Source organism: Gallus gallus, chromosome 12 (assembly GCF_016699485.2).
Source record: "Gallus gallus isolate bGalGal1 chromosome 12, bGalGal1.mat.broiler.GRCg7b, whole genome shotgun sequence".
Classification (NCBI taxonomy): domain Eukaryota; kingdom Metazoa; phylum Chordata; class Aves; order Galliformes; family Phasianidae; genus Gallus; species Gallus gallus.
Genome location: NC_052543.1, coordinates 9536965 through 9555299, shown reverse-complemented (window position 1 = coordinate 9555299; position 18335 = coordinate 9536965).

Genomic DNA, 18335 nt, shown 5'->3' with positions numbered 1-18335 from the left:
TGAACAAAAGCCATTCACGCAGATGTTGGCGAATAATAAGGGACAGAAACGTGGTTTATGAGAGCAGTTCAGAGGTTGAAGAGATCTTTTGAAAAACTGTCTTTGCAGGATCTTTTGGCCTCTGCTTTCTCTCTGCAATTTGGTTTTCTGCCAGTGGGTCACAAAGGCAGGAAAGCAGGCGGGGTGCTGGGAGGTGCTGCACCAAGAGAAGTCTGGTAGGATTTCATGGAATCATTTCACCCCTTCTTTCATTTTCTCTTCGGCTTTCCTTATTATAAGCCCGAGGTTTGGATTGCTTTCCTACCAACCTCTCTCACTAAGCAGAGCTGGCAGGGAAGAAAAAAAAAAAAAAGGAGAGAGAGAGAGAATGAGCAACTGCGGCAGAAAAGTGATTAAAAAGAATAATTAGCATTTGCCCCTGATAAATGAGCAAAGCCATTAATTAGACTGATTTACTCCTGGTTCTTTTTTTTCCTTCTCCCTTTCCTCTCTGTATTTTTTTTTTTTCTCTTTATCAAATGGCAGCGCCGTGACTGCCCCTTTGGTATGTTTTCATCAGCTTTTCAGCAGTTGTCAGAGCTAACACCCTCCTTTCCTGGAGCCCGCGCAGCCTCTTGTAGCTAATGGATATGGAATGCAGCCAGAGCTGATAGCTGCGAGATCTGCGCTGGCTTACAGGTGTTTCCATCATTACTGCCGTATTATCTGCCACTGGGTCCCCTTCCTCCTCCTCCTCCTCTTCTCCTCTTTGCTCTGTTTTCTTCCTTCTTCGCAGCGTTCCAGAAGTAATTACAGTTTGGGGAGGAAAAAAAAAAAAAAAAATCCTGGCAGATTTTTAAGGATTTTATTTAATTCAACACGATGTCCCGGTGATCAAATCAATTTCTTTTTTTGGCACGGTGACAAGCGGCGATGCTGCTGCTGTCGCCTGTTTGAATGTAATTACCAGGATGAAAGGGAGAATTTTAATTAAGACAATTTCCCCCACACACCTTCTTCCCTCCCCTTTATTCAAATCATGAGCTGGGGGCTGTGTTGGTTTTTTTTTATATGTATGCTTTTTTTTTTATTAAGAAATATTAGCAATCATCAGGCTGTTGCATATTATATCATGAGTCTGTCCTCCCCTCTGCTCCCAACTGGGTTCTGCTGAGTGCTGGCAAAGGGCTGTGCAGAATGGGGGAATTATATGCATGTGGCCTCCAGTGGGGGCTTGGCAGTCTGCAAATACAGGCAGAAAGTCCTTGTTTTATACCCAAATGGTGCAATGGCGTTTCTGGAGTATTGTGATGCTTGGAGCCTTTTGTGATGAATTACTGTGTGCATTCCTGTAATGCCCAGAGGTAAATTTTTCAAGCAGTTGTGGGCATTGGAAGCAGAGGCAGACCCAAATCGCTGCCCTGGAGCCAAATGCCACAGAAACATTGCCCAGTCTGTGTTAACCTTCATTCCTTTGGACCACCTCTGGTTAATGGGATGTGTTTGAATTGTGGACTGGGGAGCAGGTAATAGAAGCTGCTTCTGAGGTAGGAAGCTGCTGGATAGGAGGTAAGAAGCTGCTGGGAGGTGTGAAGTCAAATGAGAGAGTGCTGGGTTAGGTGGAAGGAGCTCGTAGGAAGCTAAGAAGAAATTAATGGAAGTTTGGAGATGAAGGCTTTGTGTGGAATGAGCGTGATGTTTTCAGGCTCAAGCAAATACAGATGGATATTCTTATGCACCTCTGCCACAGAAGTGCATTGATGAGAGCTTTTGGAAATAAAGATTGTGAATTAGACTTCTATGGGGAGGCTGTCCCCATTCACTGCAGGGGAGTTGGGCTAGATGACCTTCAAGGTTTGCTTTCACCTCAACTGATTCTGTGATTCTATGATGATTCAATGATGTGAGGCGCTGAGCGAAAGACGTTGGGGGATGGCTAAATTATCCAGCCATTCTGGAGTGTGCTCTTTATCTCCAAGTGTTTCAGGCTGGGAATTATTTTAAGTGGCTGCTGTCTGGGAGGGACATGTTATGCTGCACTTCCATCATCTCTGCACCCGAATCCCAACGCTGCTCTCAGTACCCACACAAAACTCCTCCAGGAATGCACAGCTTGAGGGTAGCTTCTGGGAAAGGAGCATGGAGGGATTTTCGTAGGATCGTAGAATTGCCAAGGTTGGAAAAGACCTCTAAGATCATCCTGTCCAACCATCCACTGTCACCAACATTTCCCACTAAACCATGTCTCTCAGTTCAACATCTACATGTTTCTTGAACACATTTCCTCATTCCTTTTGGAATAGGCAGGGGATGCCTTTCCAGTCCTGCCAAGATTTAATGATGTCTGCTTCCATCCCATTACTTGGAACTATTACTTGGAACTAAAATTAAGTCTTCAAAGGGGACCTTTAGCACTGGAGGGGGCACATCCATTTCCTGGCTGCGTTTTTGAAGCATGTCTCATGTCAGCAGAGGGCAATTTAGGCCAATTTGAGCGCTCAGCTTCCCAGAAGTGCTGCTGTGCAGGTACCATAGCTTTGCATCCCTGCATGAGTCAGGTGGAAGGCAAGCTGCAACACTGAGGTGGGTGGGTGGGCAGAGGAGGCTGGTGGGGTTGAGGTGGGGAACAACACCAAGGACAAGATGCCAGGACAGGGAGAAGGGGATCCAGCACTGCGTTTCCAAAAGCCTTGGGGCTCTGTTGGATCTGTCCTGAACCTGACAGCTTGTGGCAAGGTGGGGTCAGTGTCCCAGGTAACAGCAGCAGGACAAGAGGGAATGCCAGGAGAGGTTGAGGTTGGTATTAGGAAAAGCGTCTTATACAAAAGAGTGGTGGCACTGGAACAGACTGCCCAGGGAGTGGTGGAGTCACCATCCCTGGAGGTGTTCAAGAACCGTGAAGATGTGGCACTGAGGGACGTGGTCAGTGGGCAATATTGGTGATAGTTGGGTGGTTGGCGTTGGTTATCTTTGAGGTCTTTTCCAATCCTCATGATTCTACAGAGGCTGGCAGTGAGCACCACCGAGGCCAGTTGGGTTGGAAGAGGCCGTTTCTCTTGGATGTCAGCCCTTTGGGGTTTGGCAGAGCTCAGATGCAGTGGGTTAGGGAGAAGGGATTGGTATGTACATCCCAACCACACACAAACAGATGCAGTAATCTGAATTCTTCGTGTGCAACCCAGGTCCCTTGGCTTGCTCAATCCCAGAGTGGAAATTGCGCCTGAGGTTAATGCACTGCAAAGAATGTACGGGAAATGTTTCGCATTTTAAACAAATAAAAATCAGTGCGTATTTTTTTAACGCTTGCTGACCAGCTCTTCACATCCTGTTAAGCTAAATATTTGCACGGTAGTAGTGCAAGGAGGGCTGAGCAAGGAGCCCGTGTGTTTCGTTTGGGTGGCTGTACATTGCGATCAGCTGCTCTTTCCTCTTCTGTCTGTTTTTCTTAGCAGGGTCAGGAGGAGTTTCACAGTCCGAACGGTTCAGTGCAATTCTCTACAGGATATCCTCATTTTACTTTAATGGGGAGGAAATTAATGAAACATACAGGCCCTGGGGCTTTGAATACTATACATTAATATTATCCCAACGCGTTGTGGTATGTGCGTTCTCTCAGACTAAACTTTACACTGGACAGAGGAAGTTGTGATCAGATTCAGGTGCCTGTGAAATTTAAGTGGTGGGGGGTAGAGGGGAAAAAAAATAAAGGGAAAGAGAAGCTTGAAGCAGTTTCCTTCCGTTTCAGCCCCTGATCAGTGTGAGAACAGGGATGTTCAAATGGGATCAGGTCAATACAAGCCAAACAATCCCAGCTCCTAGAGCAGGACTGTCTAGCTGTATTTGTGTTGAGGAAGTTTGTTCTGATTTGCCAGTTCTTTGGGGAGTGAGGTCTTCCTCTCTTCTGTGGGTAAACCAGTAGTGATCCGTGAGGCAGCGGTGATCTTTGCAGGTTTGCAAATCTTCCCACCCTCCTTTACTCTAAATGTAAAGCACCAGAAATGCTTCTGAATGAGTGCAAGCAGGAGGGCAATAAAATGGGGACTATCCAAGTACTAGAAGAAAGTTACGTTCAGCTTCAAGATTATTTTTGGTGGTAGCTGAGAATGGTGAGAAAATGGGGCTGGGAGTGAATCCATTACACCTTGTGCAGAGCACATTACATGAGCAGCAATTTCTGTGCAGTGCTGCGTGCTGGCTTCATCCCAATGCCAGGCTTAGGAGCTGGAGGTGCATTGCCCAGCAGTGGCCTTGTAGGCTGTAGGAAGCCTCTCTAGAAGACCAAAAATCTTTTGCCATAGGTTGGAACAGCCAAAGCTCGGGGCTCTTAGCTGTCATCCTAGTGCTGCTGAAATGCAGCCCCTGCCATGGCAGCTGCTCCTGTGGCTGGAAGGGGATCGTTACCATTGGGTTGGGCCAGGCCCACTACTCAAAAAGCTGCTGACAGTGGATTCTGTTTTTCCTTCTGGGATTTTTGTTTTGTTTTCTTTCCCCTTGTGGTACAGTTTTCTCCTCTTACAGCAATTGGCACTGTCTTTGCATCAAAAGGAACAGTTCTCTGCATTTTTTTGGAGAAAGAATGTGGAGAAGGGGATCTTGTTTGGGGAAATTGGCTGAATCAAGGAAAAATAAGAAGTTAAAAGGTCATCATGGTTTTAGCCTCTCAGAGGGGTACCGAGGCTTTTTTTTTCTTTCTTTCTTTCTTAGAAATATGCTAAAATGACAGAAATTTTCTATGGGCTGAAGGAGGAAGTGATCCCCTCCCATTCCCAAACTCCGCATCGCCAACTCTGTCCATTTGATTTTAAATGTTGCTGAACCTCTTGCCTGGTGGAGGAAACCACAACTTGAATATTACCACATTTTGCAAACTGAAGGCTCTGCCTTGGGATATGGGGACAATTTATTAGTGGAAATATCTTTAATTAATTTGTGCACAAGTTCGTGTTTTTCTTTAATTCTTCTCCCCAGGCACTTGACCCGTAGTAATGAAATCCGAGAGCCCTTTTCAGAAAATGACTTTCTCAGCATTTTTGTTCCTTTTAAAGTTAAGTGTATCGCATAATGACCATGAAATGTTATCCTTTATTAGGAACACACTTTTCACTGAGAGTCTTCAAATAGACTTTATTACCAAGAACTCTGTGGTAAGCTGCCATCCGCTGCCTTCCAGTCATCAGGCCTGGCTTTGAACTCCACATGCGAGTGTCTTCGAGGACAAGTGCCCTGCTCTGACAGCTCCGTCGGTGGAAGTAGGTGGGTCCTGGTCATGTTCCAGCCTCAAAAGAGAGACTGGAAGTAGTTCTGACCTTTAGTAACCAAAAGCAGGTCAATGGGTACCTGCAAAGCATGGATGCCCAAAATGAATGGATGCTTGAGGGCTTCATGTCTGACTTCATCTGTTGGGTGGCTTTGGGTGCATCCAGTATTACTGTTGGAAATGCAGACCTTTTTGCTGGGCCTGAGTGAAGGCTATGGCAGGGATGGCTCATGCTGGCCCAGTCCCTGCCGGTGGAATACTGGGGTAATATCACAAAGGCTTTCTGTTCTCTGGGCTTTCCCTTAGGGAAAGTTTTCCAGCTCAGAAAATCAGGACATGCCTCAGGAATTGCTTTGGTGTCTTAGATACACTTTGCCTCTCTCTACTAACAGTCCTTTAGGACAGAGCAGTTTCCTTTTACACAGAGATGGATCAACAGTCCCCTGTGGTTTGGCATGTGGGAGCATTAACACTGACACAACACACACACTGGTGATTGAGGGTTTGTTTGGAGGCAGTGCTGCCAAAGCAGAATGGGATTTTTTAATTTTTTTTTTTTTTTTTTTTTGCAACTGAGAAAGATGGGAGGGGGGTTGTTGTGCCTAACAATAACGGGCGATGAGCAGTTCTGATTTATAGCCCATCTGAAAGGCGTTATCTCCTCAGCCCACCTCCTGCCCCTTAACTGCCACTCTCGAAGCCTGGCACTGTCTGATGCAACATTTAGGGTGCTGATTCTCTATGGATTCAGAGGACGCGGGGTCATTGCTGACTAGCTTAGACTGACATTTCTTAGCAGATCTTTCATTCAGACACTAATCAGGCTTTTACCCTGCTGGGAATATGGCAGGGAAGCCACCATGATTGAACGTGAGCGTGGTGTTGTGGAATGGGACAGAGCTACTCCTTCACATACACAGCTCCAGGTCCGAATTCCCTTTCTGGGAGCAGTAACACAGGACATTTGCTGCTCCCTCCTGTCTCTGACTCTCAGCCCAAGTGGGTTCAAACCCCAGGGCTTGGAATAGGCTCCCTGGAGCCAATTCACATCATGCTTAAGCGATTCATCTTATCGCAAAGACATTGTGAGCGTTTAGAACCCCCCCACCAGCAGCAGAAAGGGCTGTTTCACAAAGGGTCTGTCCCTATTGTTTTGAGGTCATCCATCTCCCTGTCCCGGTCCCATTTTCACTCTAATTTGTTTAGACCACAGAATGGGTGTGTGAACAACTCGTTTTGTTTTTGTTTTTGATGGGTGACCACAAGAACATTGGCTGCATGTGCTTTTCCTTTGGTTGCAGTTTAACAGCTGTTCCCTTTGAAATAACCCTGTTTCTGCTGGCTTTATTTCTGAGTTGCTCTTACCCAACTTTTCTGACCAGTAAGTGCTCTCCCTCCTCCCCACCCACCTGGCCCTGTTCCCTGCCCTCCCCTCTGCCACCATAGGAACCCTTTTGGTTATTTCAACCTCCGTGATTAAACTGGCCCCCAATTGTTATCAAGAAGATTCAGGAAGGAGGATGAAAAAAGGAAACATAATCTTATCTGAGAATAGAAAATATGATAAGGGCCCCCTATCTGGAGGCTGCAGTGTCCCTCGTGGTGGGGCTGCAGCAGTTCCTTTGAAAATAATCACCGACACCATCTCTGCTAAATCACCTTTCACACAGCTCAGGCCTTTGATACAAAGGCCTCTGGCAAAATTAGAGCAGGATTGTGTAGACCCCAGAGCAAACGCATTAAATGCTCAAGAGATCAGAATTAGGGGCACCCAGCTATAATTGCATAGGAGGGACCGTTCTGGGGGAGGATGCTGTGCCTGCTTGTGTGTGTGTGTGTGTGTGTGTGTGTTTGTGTGCCCTTCTGGCTGCTGTTAGATGATGACTACAAGTTATAAAGGCGTGACATGAGGTGCTAATTAATCGCTCTTTGTACCTTTTAATCATCTGCATGGGAGAGAAATTAAGGCTGGACCAAACACGATGCATGATTCTGAGAGCTCAGCTCTTACAGGCCTGGGATAAGGCACTGGCAGAGCAGTCCTGTGTGTGTTAGGTGTAACAGTGAGCACAAGCGAGTCTCTTGCTTTTAAGATTGTTTTTTTTTCCCTGTGTTGTTTTTGTTTCCCTGCCTGCTGTGCTGTCAGAAGCCTTAGGGTTAAACTTCTCTTGTTTAATTGCAGCTGAAGTGAATTTCAGAGTCTTGTATGCTAATGGACCTTATTGGGCATGGTGAGGGTGGGGGGGATCAAAGCGAACAAAAATAACCAACACAGTGCATTGCTCCCAAGGTTTCACTTTTGCTTGCATAAACCTGATCTGGAAGAGTTCTGGTGCAGTGGGAAAAGGTCACTGGAGCTTGGAGAGTGCAATATCCTACAGGAATAGGACTGGGGTGCATTGAGTGAGTGCAGAGAGTCACAGGAAATACAGATACGGGCCATAGGTACTACTGTGTTCAAAAGGGAAAGCAATCTTCCTTGCAATCTATCTGTCTGTAAAGGCTGACGTTGTAAGCAGTGCCTCTTGGTTTTGGGTACCCAGTTTATGGCCTAAGGTGCCTTCCAGAGGTTGGCCCTTTCTAAGAAATGAAGTTCTTCTAAAACATCTGACATTAGTTATCTAAAACAGGTTCCCCTCATCCCAGCAACCTCCTGAACACTGTGCCTTACTAACTGTGGTTGCCACGTCTCGTGGCTTTTAGGAACTGAAGCTGAACTGGAAAAATCTCACAAGAATAACCTCGTCTTGCAGGTGTGAGCCATCACCCAAATTACCCATTCCTGAGATCTGAGACAAAACCAAAGGTATGCTTAGAGGGGGAGGGGGAAAAAATGGCTTCTAAAACCCACAGCAGCCAGACAACCCCACTCTTGTGAATATCAGGTTCAGAAGTTTTGCTTGGGGCATAGGAAGTGCTGAAATTGTCACATCTTGTGAAATAATTTAAGCGAAGGATCCGAGCTGAATTTGGCGAAGCTCAAACTGTAACACAGCTCCTTTGCAACGTACTCATCTGGAATTAAATCCCTTTTTCCCGTAGAGGAAAAAATAACTTATTTCTCCTATTTTTGTCGTGGGACCCCGTAACGCAGAGGGAAGGGCATCAGTGTGTTGTCACCGGGCGCCTCAAGGCAAGGTGCCAACTCCAGGGCTACAGTGCTATTTTAAGGTGAAAAGTTTGAAGTAATGAAATGCCAAGTGTTGGCTTGGAAGCAAATTGCAGCGGTGGGAAATTGGCACGGGGTGTGAGAGATAAGCTCGGAAACCCTTGTCTTTCTGCTGATCTGGCTTTCAGGGGCTGGCACTTGTGAATGCAGCCCATTGAGAATGAGTGCTGTAGCGTGTTGGTCTGTAACAGAGACGTGGTCCGGGTGGGATAGGGCTGTGGGTGACTGGCAGAAACCTCCCAGTTTTCTCCAGATACACAAAATGTGCCCTTTAGGCCTTTTCCTCCTATTCTTTCCCCTCGACAGCGAGAATTATGGATGGAGGTGCCAGCCTCAGCTTTGAGTTTCCTGTTGCGTGTCGATTGGTGGGATATTCCTGCAAGTGAAAAACACACTGATTTGAGGAGCATTCTCAGGGGGTTCGGTGGTGACTTTGAACATAAACCCTATGTTGACTTTCACAGATGGGCGGAATCCTTTCCTTCACTTCTGTGGCTGTCTATGAAATACATCTAAACCAAACCCTGAAAAATTTCCTTGGCATCTGTGGGGAGCTCAAATCTGAGACTTCCTATTGGGAGCCTAGCCACCAAAATGTCTGGTTTATAGGGGCTTTTGTTTGTTTGTTTTTACAATTGGACGTAATTGTGGACTTGGAGACGCTGCTCAGATTCGTTTGCAGAGAATGAAGGGAGGCACAGGCAGGCCATGGTTTCATCTGCAAAGCCACTCATTGGCATCATGCTTTGGAGGATTTCCCACCCCCAACACCTCCCTTGTGACGGCGACCCTATAGGTTTGTAAGGCTGTGCAACAAAACATCTCAGGGAACTGATCTGGCTGCAGAAGTGGGAGAAATCCCGCTTTAGCCTTGCATGTTCCTTGCACAAGTGCATCGATTCCCCTCCGGGTGGGTGCTGTGCACCACTGCAGCAGCACTGCAGAGAGGATTGCGTGCTGCAGGGCAGACGTGGATGCAACACAATCCCCTGCTCCCCCACTGCTGCTGAACTTGTAGCATCAACAAGTGAGTGCGCAGTCAGGGAGACTCCAAACTCCTCATCTGTGTTTAACAGCAGCGAGAGGTGTCTGTGGCCGTATGGGGAGAGCCTTCCTATGCAGTGCCTGACCCCCACGTCCCTTCCCATTCATGGCTTCGTTATCCCGGTCCGGTTTCAGGCCCTTTTTATGGTTGCATCTTTTAAAGAGGGGTTCCCAGGCATTGCTCAATCTGTAACCTTCGTGCACTTCCTGCGGAGCGCGCTCTTATATTATTTTTTTTATCAAAAAGGCCCAGAAATTTGATAGGGGAGATGAGAAGATGGGCACGAGCAGGGAGGATAATAAAGAAGAACTGTCACTTCCCCGGCTGCAGCTTTGTTGGCCCTCCTGCTTTCTGAGATAAAGACACAGCGGCTGGTCTGGGTTCTATATCAAAAGGCTGATTTGGCTGCTTGATTATATATGAAATATAGATTTAAAGCTTAACTTATGTTCCCAAAAGCGAATCAATCGCAGGGTAAAGCCTGACACATTTGTTATGATCACTAAAGAACTTTGCTGGGCTTGTTGATGCTCATAGTGGCTGGAGGGGCTTTAAAAACTGTTTGGATCCATTTTGCTGAAATCTTACCTGTTCAGAATACATTATTTATTAATAACAGCTTGGGGTGGGAATGCTTTTCTCTCTGCTCTGAGTTTCAGGAACCACCTCCAGAGGAGGAGTTAAACCTTCCATTACCAGGCAGACAGAGAAAGAAAGGCAGGAATGCTTCCACAGCTATGGTGCAGAGTGCTCTGTCTCTGGAGAAGCTCTGTTTTCTTGTGCAACCCCTGGACCAACAGTTTGCAGGATCTGCTGCTCCAGGCTCTGTTCCTGGAAGGCAGAGTGCATCAACATGAAGGGGACAGGCTCTTTAGCAGGGTCTGTTGTGATGGGACAAGGGGAAATAGTTTCAAACTAAAAGAGGGAGATTCAGATTGCGTATAAGGAAGATTTTTTGCACTAAGGGCAGCGAGGCACTGGCACAGGCTGCCCAGAGAGCTGTGGGTGCCCCATCCCTGCAGACAGCCGAGGTCAGGCTGGATGGGCTCTGGGCACCTGATGGAGCTGTGGGTGTCCCTGTTCAGTGCAGGGGGGCTGGACCAGATGGTCTTTAAGGGTCTGTTCCAACTCAAACGATTCCATGATTCTGTAAACATGGAGAAAAGCTGCCCTGCTGTAACACGGTAGCCCTGCAAGCTCCCCCAGAACACCCAGGGGTATCTCTGTGGGCCCTGCAGGAAGAAAGGCCCCCGGAGCTGAGGGGCTGTCCTCCCCCCATGCGCCATGGATGGAGCTTGGGGCCTGCAGTGAGGCTGGAGCTGGAGCCGGCCTGCCTTGGCCGCCAGGCCTCAGAGCCCATCTTGTCACAGATGACACACACATGCAAGCACAAATAAAGCCCTGGCAATCTCTTGCTGCAAGAGCCTCGCTGCTTCCAGGGGGAAAGAGAGCGAAGTAATTTGATGCCTTCATTATCTTCATAACACGAACCAATTTGTCAGCAAACTACTGTGCGGCCTGATTCCTGATTGCAGGGAATAGCAGGCTGGGGGAGAGCACTATTATTTGCAACTAGTTCAAGCGTTGTTCTTTTCAGAGCAATATAAACACACAGTGTAGAGCTGGCTCATTAGACACTTATCCGTTTGTATTTATGGTTTAATTAAATAACTGCACAGAAGGACCTTGGTTTCTAATCATAATAACAATAACAGTTTTGCCCTCTTAGCGGCAGTTTCTGGGGAAGGCTTTGTAGGCACGTTGAATCTGCCAGCTTCCATCCTGGAGGGAAGGCAGGAAGTGGAATATCTCAGCCCCATTGTACAGATGGGCTCTGAAGGGTGCTGATGGGAGTGCTGGTTTTCTGCCTGAAACGTGGGTTAGGGTGTTAGTGTGGGTAGCTGATTGCTCTCTGCTGCTGGAGAGATGGGTGCCCACACTGCTTCATGACAGCCGCTTTGCCCTCCCTCCTGGTGTTGTCACAAATTCCAGGCTGAATCCAGCTTTCCAGCTATCCTCAGTCTTGGTTTTGGATGAATTCTGTCTGAGCTGCAGATACGGAGATGATGTGATTGTCGTGGCTCCAAGCCAGGGTGGGAAGGGTGCCGTGTGCTGGGCACAGCCCCCACACAGAGGGGTTTGAACTGCTGCCCTGTCCTGGAGCAGAAGCCCCAAAGCCCATCACAGCTGAGGCCATACAGGACAGGAGCAGGAGCTGCCTGCTGCTGGGGGGTAACGCAGTGTGAGTCTGCTTTAGCTCTTCTGGAGGCTTGTAATCCAAGCTAAGAACCCCTCTGCCTGTCCCTGAAAAGGTGGTCTGCAGACTGGTATTACTGGTGTTGCCTTCGGACCTACTAAACCCTGTAGGCTTCTTGCCATCCCATATTTCCCACAAGAACAATTCTGTGGGTGATTGAGATTTTGATGTGAGGAGTCTGTCTCAGCTCAGGGCAGAGGGTTGAATGTCAGCTTACTTCCAGGCAAAGGTGCACTCTGTGTCCACCCTCCCCACCTCTTTTTGCTATGGCTTCCCTGCGCTGTGTGATCTTGAGCTGGGACAGAGGACAGAAAGGTGGTGAGATGTGGTCAGGCACGTGTCTTCAGGCAGTGCTTTGACTTTAAGGAGCTGCCTGTTGCTTAGGGAATAGAGAGAAGAATGCTTTGACATCATATTTTGTAGTTCCTAATCGTTGCATATAGCTGATTTTTTTATTTTTTTAACTCTTCTGTGTTTAATGTGGTCCCTTAAACTGCTTAAGCTTCTTTTTCGTTTCTTTGGCTCAGTTAAATCAGATTCCCCAGTACCCTGAAATATACATGGAGGTTTTCTCTAAAGCATAGTTTATGCAAATAATTCCCTCTCTGCATTCCTGTGCTAGAGTCGAGCACTGCATATCTGATTGGGCTCTTAATGACTTTTGGGAATCATTTAAATATCTAGCTGACTAGCCCAGTTAATAATCAAAGCTGCAGCTCCTTGAAGCAGGAGTGACTCATGGAAGGAGAAGGAAGCTTCTGGTTATTTCTAAGCCCTGCTCCTCCTGCCCCTTCACCGACGTGCAAACTCTGAAGGGCACGGCGTTATCAGATGTTCCCAGGCAATGTGCATCCTTTCCGTCTTGCTCCCAATCACACATTCAGGTGATGCAAACTGCCAGCTCGGTTTCTGAACATCTGTTGCCTGTGCATCCCGTTGCAGGCAGATCACTGGAGCTTGCAGATTAAGCAGTTCGGGGCAAATTTAGCGTTTGAATTGCAGATTTTTCTAAGGGGGAAGCCCATAGATGCTGTAGTGGAGATAATGCTTGGGATGTGCCTGTCTTTACTCCTGCATGCTTAAGTGTGCCCTGGTGCTGCTAGTGCTATCTGTGAGTGAACCAGCAAACAGGAGTGCTGGGTTTTTGCCTTTGGAATTACTAATCTAATTCAGGGTGTCCTGTTCTAAACAAAATGTCACTGTATCCTGTTTGTCCCAATTTTTAAAGCATTTCCAGCCCATCTCACCTAATGCCTCCTGAAGTTTCGCTGAATTTCTCAAATGATCTCTGTTTTTATCTTCTGCTCTTAGAGCACTGCTGTTCCGTGGTGTCACTGCTGGTGGCACAGCACACAGACAAAGCTGCTCTTTGGTAAAAAAAAAAATAATAATAATAACTGCTGTAAGCTTTCCCCTTCTCCTGCCCCCCAGAGTTTCTCTCCCAAGCTCAAATGTGATGTTAGAAGTACCTTTTTGGCATCTCTGCGTCTTCTTTTGTGTCCTCAGTGGCAGTATTCGCTGAGAGCTGCTGCTCTGATTTATGAATCGAGATATATTCCGCTAGAGAGAATGAGAGCCTGGGGGAGGAGAGCAGGGCTTTGATCTTGCTATGCTTTTGAAATATGACTGTAAAATCTGAATTAGATTGTAATCTCTTTGGGGCAGGGACATCTTTGTTTGCCCTGTACGGTGCCTAGCATGCTTTGGGTGCCACGTTATCAACAACAGCAGTTGAGTAATGAGCGATGCTCACAAACTGTATCTACTGACCCTGTAGAGAGCAAGGAGCTGTTCTTTCCTTGTCCTATAATTAATAGCATGTTTTGATTTCTTTCCTCTGCTCCCCATCTCCATAGCAGCTGGACTTTTCCAGGCTCTCTAACTGTGTGTTGGGATGCCTTTGCGTAGGGTTTGGTGCTCTTCTGGCCTCGTGTGTTGGTGGGAAAGAAGAGGGCAGGGAACGTTGAGTGCTGGGCACTGCCTCTTGTGCCCATCATCTGGTGTTATATTGCAAAACAGCTGTGAGATAGTCGGTGAGAGGCACTGTGAAACAGCTGGTGGTGCTACACCCTGCACCGGGGTGGCCATGCTCAAAAGTTTTGGCACCAGGCACAGTTTCCCCTGCAGCAGTGTGAGCACTGCAGTGGCAGTGCAATACGTGCAGAGCCAGGTGGATGCATCTTCCTCTTGGTTGTTCACCTATTGGCAGCCCCTCTTTGAAGAGGGAGAGCAGGATGGGCTCTGGGATTCTTTGAGCTGATCTGGCTGGGAAATACAACCCTTGTGGAGACTGTTTCAAGGAGGGCTGTTTCCCGGTCTGCTGTGATAAGATGTAGGAGCACTTCTTAGATTTTTGCTCATTCCTTAATGAGTAGATTGTGATTCAGAGAGAAGGAGAGAAAAGGTGCCTTTCTGGAGACCCACCAAGCTGCCAGAGTTAAAGCTGATACACTTAGGACATATCTGCAGTTCAGTTGCCTGCAAGTACTTTGTAGTGAAATGGCATGTGTTGTATCTCATTTCACATGGGCTGCTGAGCTGTGTCCTTAAACACTCACCTAACTGTCTTAGTTCTTCAGCTACAAAGACTCCTTAACAAAGGCTGAAATTCCTTGCATCCCCAGCCAAGAACAGAAAGGCAAAGGACTTGTGAAAGACGAGGGGAGAGCTCCAAAGGAGACTTTGCTGGCAGATGACTACAACGAATCTCACGGCCCCATTTAGAGCATCGGTCTCTCCAGACCAGCTGATGGCACATGCGAAATGCAGTGAGTCCTTGGGCTATTGTGTAACTGGGGGGGATGCATGCAGCCGCTGTTCATAATTAATCATTTAAGCGGCAGTAAAATCAAGTGACTTTACTGACGGTACCCAAACTGCTGACCTCAATGCATTTTAAAAGTTCGCTGGATACTGAACCTCGGATGACCCAAGGATGGATCTCGAATAATAATTTTCATAATCCTCAAGTCATTATCTTAAGAGGGAACGTATTGTTCTCCTAATTAAGTTCGTCCACATGCTGCGCATCTTCCCATGCAAATGCACTGTGCATAAACTAATTAAAAGAAATATACAGTCACAAGGACTTAAACTGCCTTTTATGCAATCTCTTTAAATTATAAGGAGTCTTCCCTCCTCCCCCTCCACACACAATCTAACAAGGGATTCGGCACCATGTTCAGCAGGGAAAACCACTGAGCCATTTTGGATCAGAATGTGGAATTCCCCACAATTTATTAGAAAGCTTTTGTTTTATGACATTTTTGTGAGGGCCCTGGATGTGCAGAAGACCTTAATTAAGAGAGAGTTATGATCGCTTAATGGGAGACAGTCCCTGCCCTGAAGAGCTTACAGTCTAAACAGACAAGACAGCCAAAAGCTGGAGGAGCCTCATTCTGCAGTTAGCAGCCCAGCCATTGAAGAGTTGAATGACTTTTTCAAGGTCATTTGTACAGAGCTGGAAACTGCAGTCAGTTCTGCTCCAGCACAGCAAGCACACCGTTCTTTTACCTTTAGCAGTAGACCCGAAAGGCGCAATGCATAGAAACCTATTTGATGCAACAGCAGCAGACAGCAGTGAAACTTGCCTGCAGGTTCATTGAGAACTGGCTGTAAGCCTGCTTGTGCTTGGTTGTAGCAGGAGCGTGAGTGAGGCAGGTTGAAGGATACTGCCTGGGTGAGCCTTTTTGCTGCAGTCTCCCTGGGGACTGCTGCTGACATTGCCTTTGGCTGCTGCTTTGCAGGAGGAGCAGTGGAAGCTCTGGATGTATCCTGTTTGCTGTTTTCACTCCTCTCGTTGGTGTCTCAGTATCTGGTGACCACACATCTGCTGGAGCACTGGGACACCACTACTTGCTCTCCTTCTGTAATAAATCAACAGCAGCAAAGTACTTTGTCCAACATATCACCACAGGCTCCATGAGCATGGGAAGGGTGTCTGTGTGTACTAACATACTGAACTGCAGGTAGCTTGAAACACTGGATGTGCAAGCAAAATAACCTGGGTTTTGTCTTGCTGAGTTTCTCCTGCAAACTCTTTCCATAGCTTCAGGAGTTATGGGGTATCCCACATCACATCTGGGGCCTCTGGGTTGGAGTAGCTATCTTGTAAACCGAATCTGGGTATAATGTTGGAGCATCAGTGTTTTCGCTGACCTGAACGGTCTTCGGTGGGCTTGCTGATGGAAGCTTTGGCATTTGTAAATATCATGTGGATATTTATGAGCCAGCTCTGCACAAAGGCAGTGAGAGTCAGGTCATGGCAAATGGGCAGTCAGCAAAGGAATGGCTTGGCAGCCAGGCTAGCAGAGCCCAGGCTTGGTTGCTAGCTGGGGAGACATGTCTTCTCCCTTCCAGAGGGAGTCTGTTGTTGCAGAAATGGGTACGAGCTGGATTTGTGTTATCTTGTGAGATGCACAGCTTTGAGCACTGTCAGAGAATGGTTATCAGGCAGACCTTTAACTTGTTTTGGATGGCAACTTGCTCAAAGATTGTGAGAAAACAGAATTCCTTGTTTGTGTTTTTTTTTGGGGGGGGGGGGGGGGAGTTTGAAGTGAGTGTTTAGAACTGCAAAGTGGAAGATGAAGTTTCCTTTGGCTGGTCTTGGTTCCTGTCTGCTTCTCTCAAGCAGCAGGTTTTCTGGCAGCATCTCTAGCAGTGCAGCAGCCATTGAAGCAGCAGCTGGGAAAGGAGGGTGAGGAAGAGCCTGGCTCTGCCAGCGGGAGGTCCCTGCAGTGCAGCTTTGGAAATGGAGTGAGCACTTCTTATCTGATGCAGCCCGCAGAGCAGACAGGACTACAGCAGTCAGTATGATGGGAATGTGGTGGGTGGACTCTACCAAGAGAAAAGAAACCCTCCCCTCTATGGATGAGCCTTCATCCCTCCGAGATGCTTCCCCCCTCTCCAGTCCTCATTCCAGCAAGAGGGAGGATCTTTTTCCCCATCCAGCGATGAGATGAAAGAGTGCCCCCCATTTGACACTTCATGAGTTGGCTGAACCCTACAAAATGATCTTCATAAAATCCTGATTCCAAAGCATCAAAGCCTTTTCCTGACTGGTAAAAACCCTAAAAATTCCTGGAAGAACTGCCAAAGGGCAACGGGGCTGATTCTGTCAACTGCCTCTGGTTAGAGCTGGGTTTGGTTATTTACAGGGGCCAAGGGAGGCAAGAACTTTCCAGATGGGAGGCTGAACCAAATATAACAATGATAACAATCAATGCAGTTATGTGAAGGGAAAAGAATGCCTGTGGTGAAGGTCTGCGTGAGGCACACTTCTCTATGCTGGAACATCCCCCAGTGCCGTGCTCTCTGTGGCATCCCAGCCCAAGCCCTGTGTGTTGTGTGGGAATCTCCTGTGTCTGCTGACATGTGGCTTTTGCTGGAGGGAGATCCTACCTAGCTTTAATGGTACCTGACAAGGCTGTGCACTGCTTGAAGAGTAAATACAGCAGATCTGTTTCGAGCCCAGGTAAGAAGCCCACAACTGATTAGCAGCATCATTTTGGCTTCTTCAGTAAAGTAACTTGTTTGGCATTCAGGTCACACTGGGACTTCAAGGAAACTGCCTCTTGTTGAAACTCTGTGGTATTCCCTGTAGCAGATGTGTCTCTTGTCGAATTGTATCTCAGAACTGGGGAATGAAGGATTGAGGCTGGTACATGAGGTATCAAGTGGGTTGCGTGGAAGCCTTTGGATTGAAAGTGGAAGGTGGAAAGGTGCACAGCTCCTGTCTGGAGAAATTTGCTGTTGTGGTACGACGGTTTGCAGGAACTGAGCAAGCAGGACAGCCTTCAAAGTCATTTTGGGTTCTCAAGTCTTCCTGAAGTATTAATTCTGATCACTTTAGAGCACTGCTGGTGTGTGAGGCAGTCAGGGCAAAACATTGTCTCTTCTCCAAATACTTTGCACAAGGGAAGATAAAAGTTAAGAAAAGGAAAAACATATGGAACTAGGACTGATCATTAGGTCTTTCTATGCATCCCATAATAGAGGATGAAGATTTATTAATTCATTCAAGGAGGAGGCTTGTTTGCCATCTACTTGGAGAGGAAGCATGCTGAGTATCTGGTGTAAATGGGGAGATGGCTTGGAGTCAGGACAGTGTGGGCGAGATTAAGTATCTGGTGAGATGAGAAGTTTGCTTGAGGGAGTGGGAGTTGGTGACTGCAAACTGCCTTGGTCTGAGCACAGCCTTGGGTTTCCTGTATGAATCTGGATGCAGAATGGTGGTTAATGGCCACACAAACAGCCAGTCCAGTATCATCACCTTCCTAGTGTTGGTCTTTCTTTTTTGAGGCATCCTTTGGTGGAAAGCCTTCAATGCTCTCATGGAGAAGTATGCAAAGTCTAATTTCTCCCTTGGGTGACTGCATTTTTCCACGGATGTCTTTTGGCCAGCTATTTGCCCTTCTTGGCCTCATCTGTTGAGCAATGTGTTGACATTGCTGAAGGGGTGGTAAGGCTCAGCGTGCTGAGGTTGCTGTAATTCCAGCTCCAGGTAGGTCTAATAAAATTGAGGAACCACTTACCCTACAGGCAGCCTTAACAAATTGATTATCTGTTGCTCTTGTTTAGGTCAGGTTCTCCATCTGCATTCATGCTCCCACCCTCGGGTCTCCCCAGC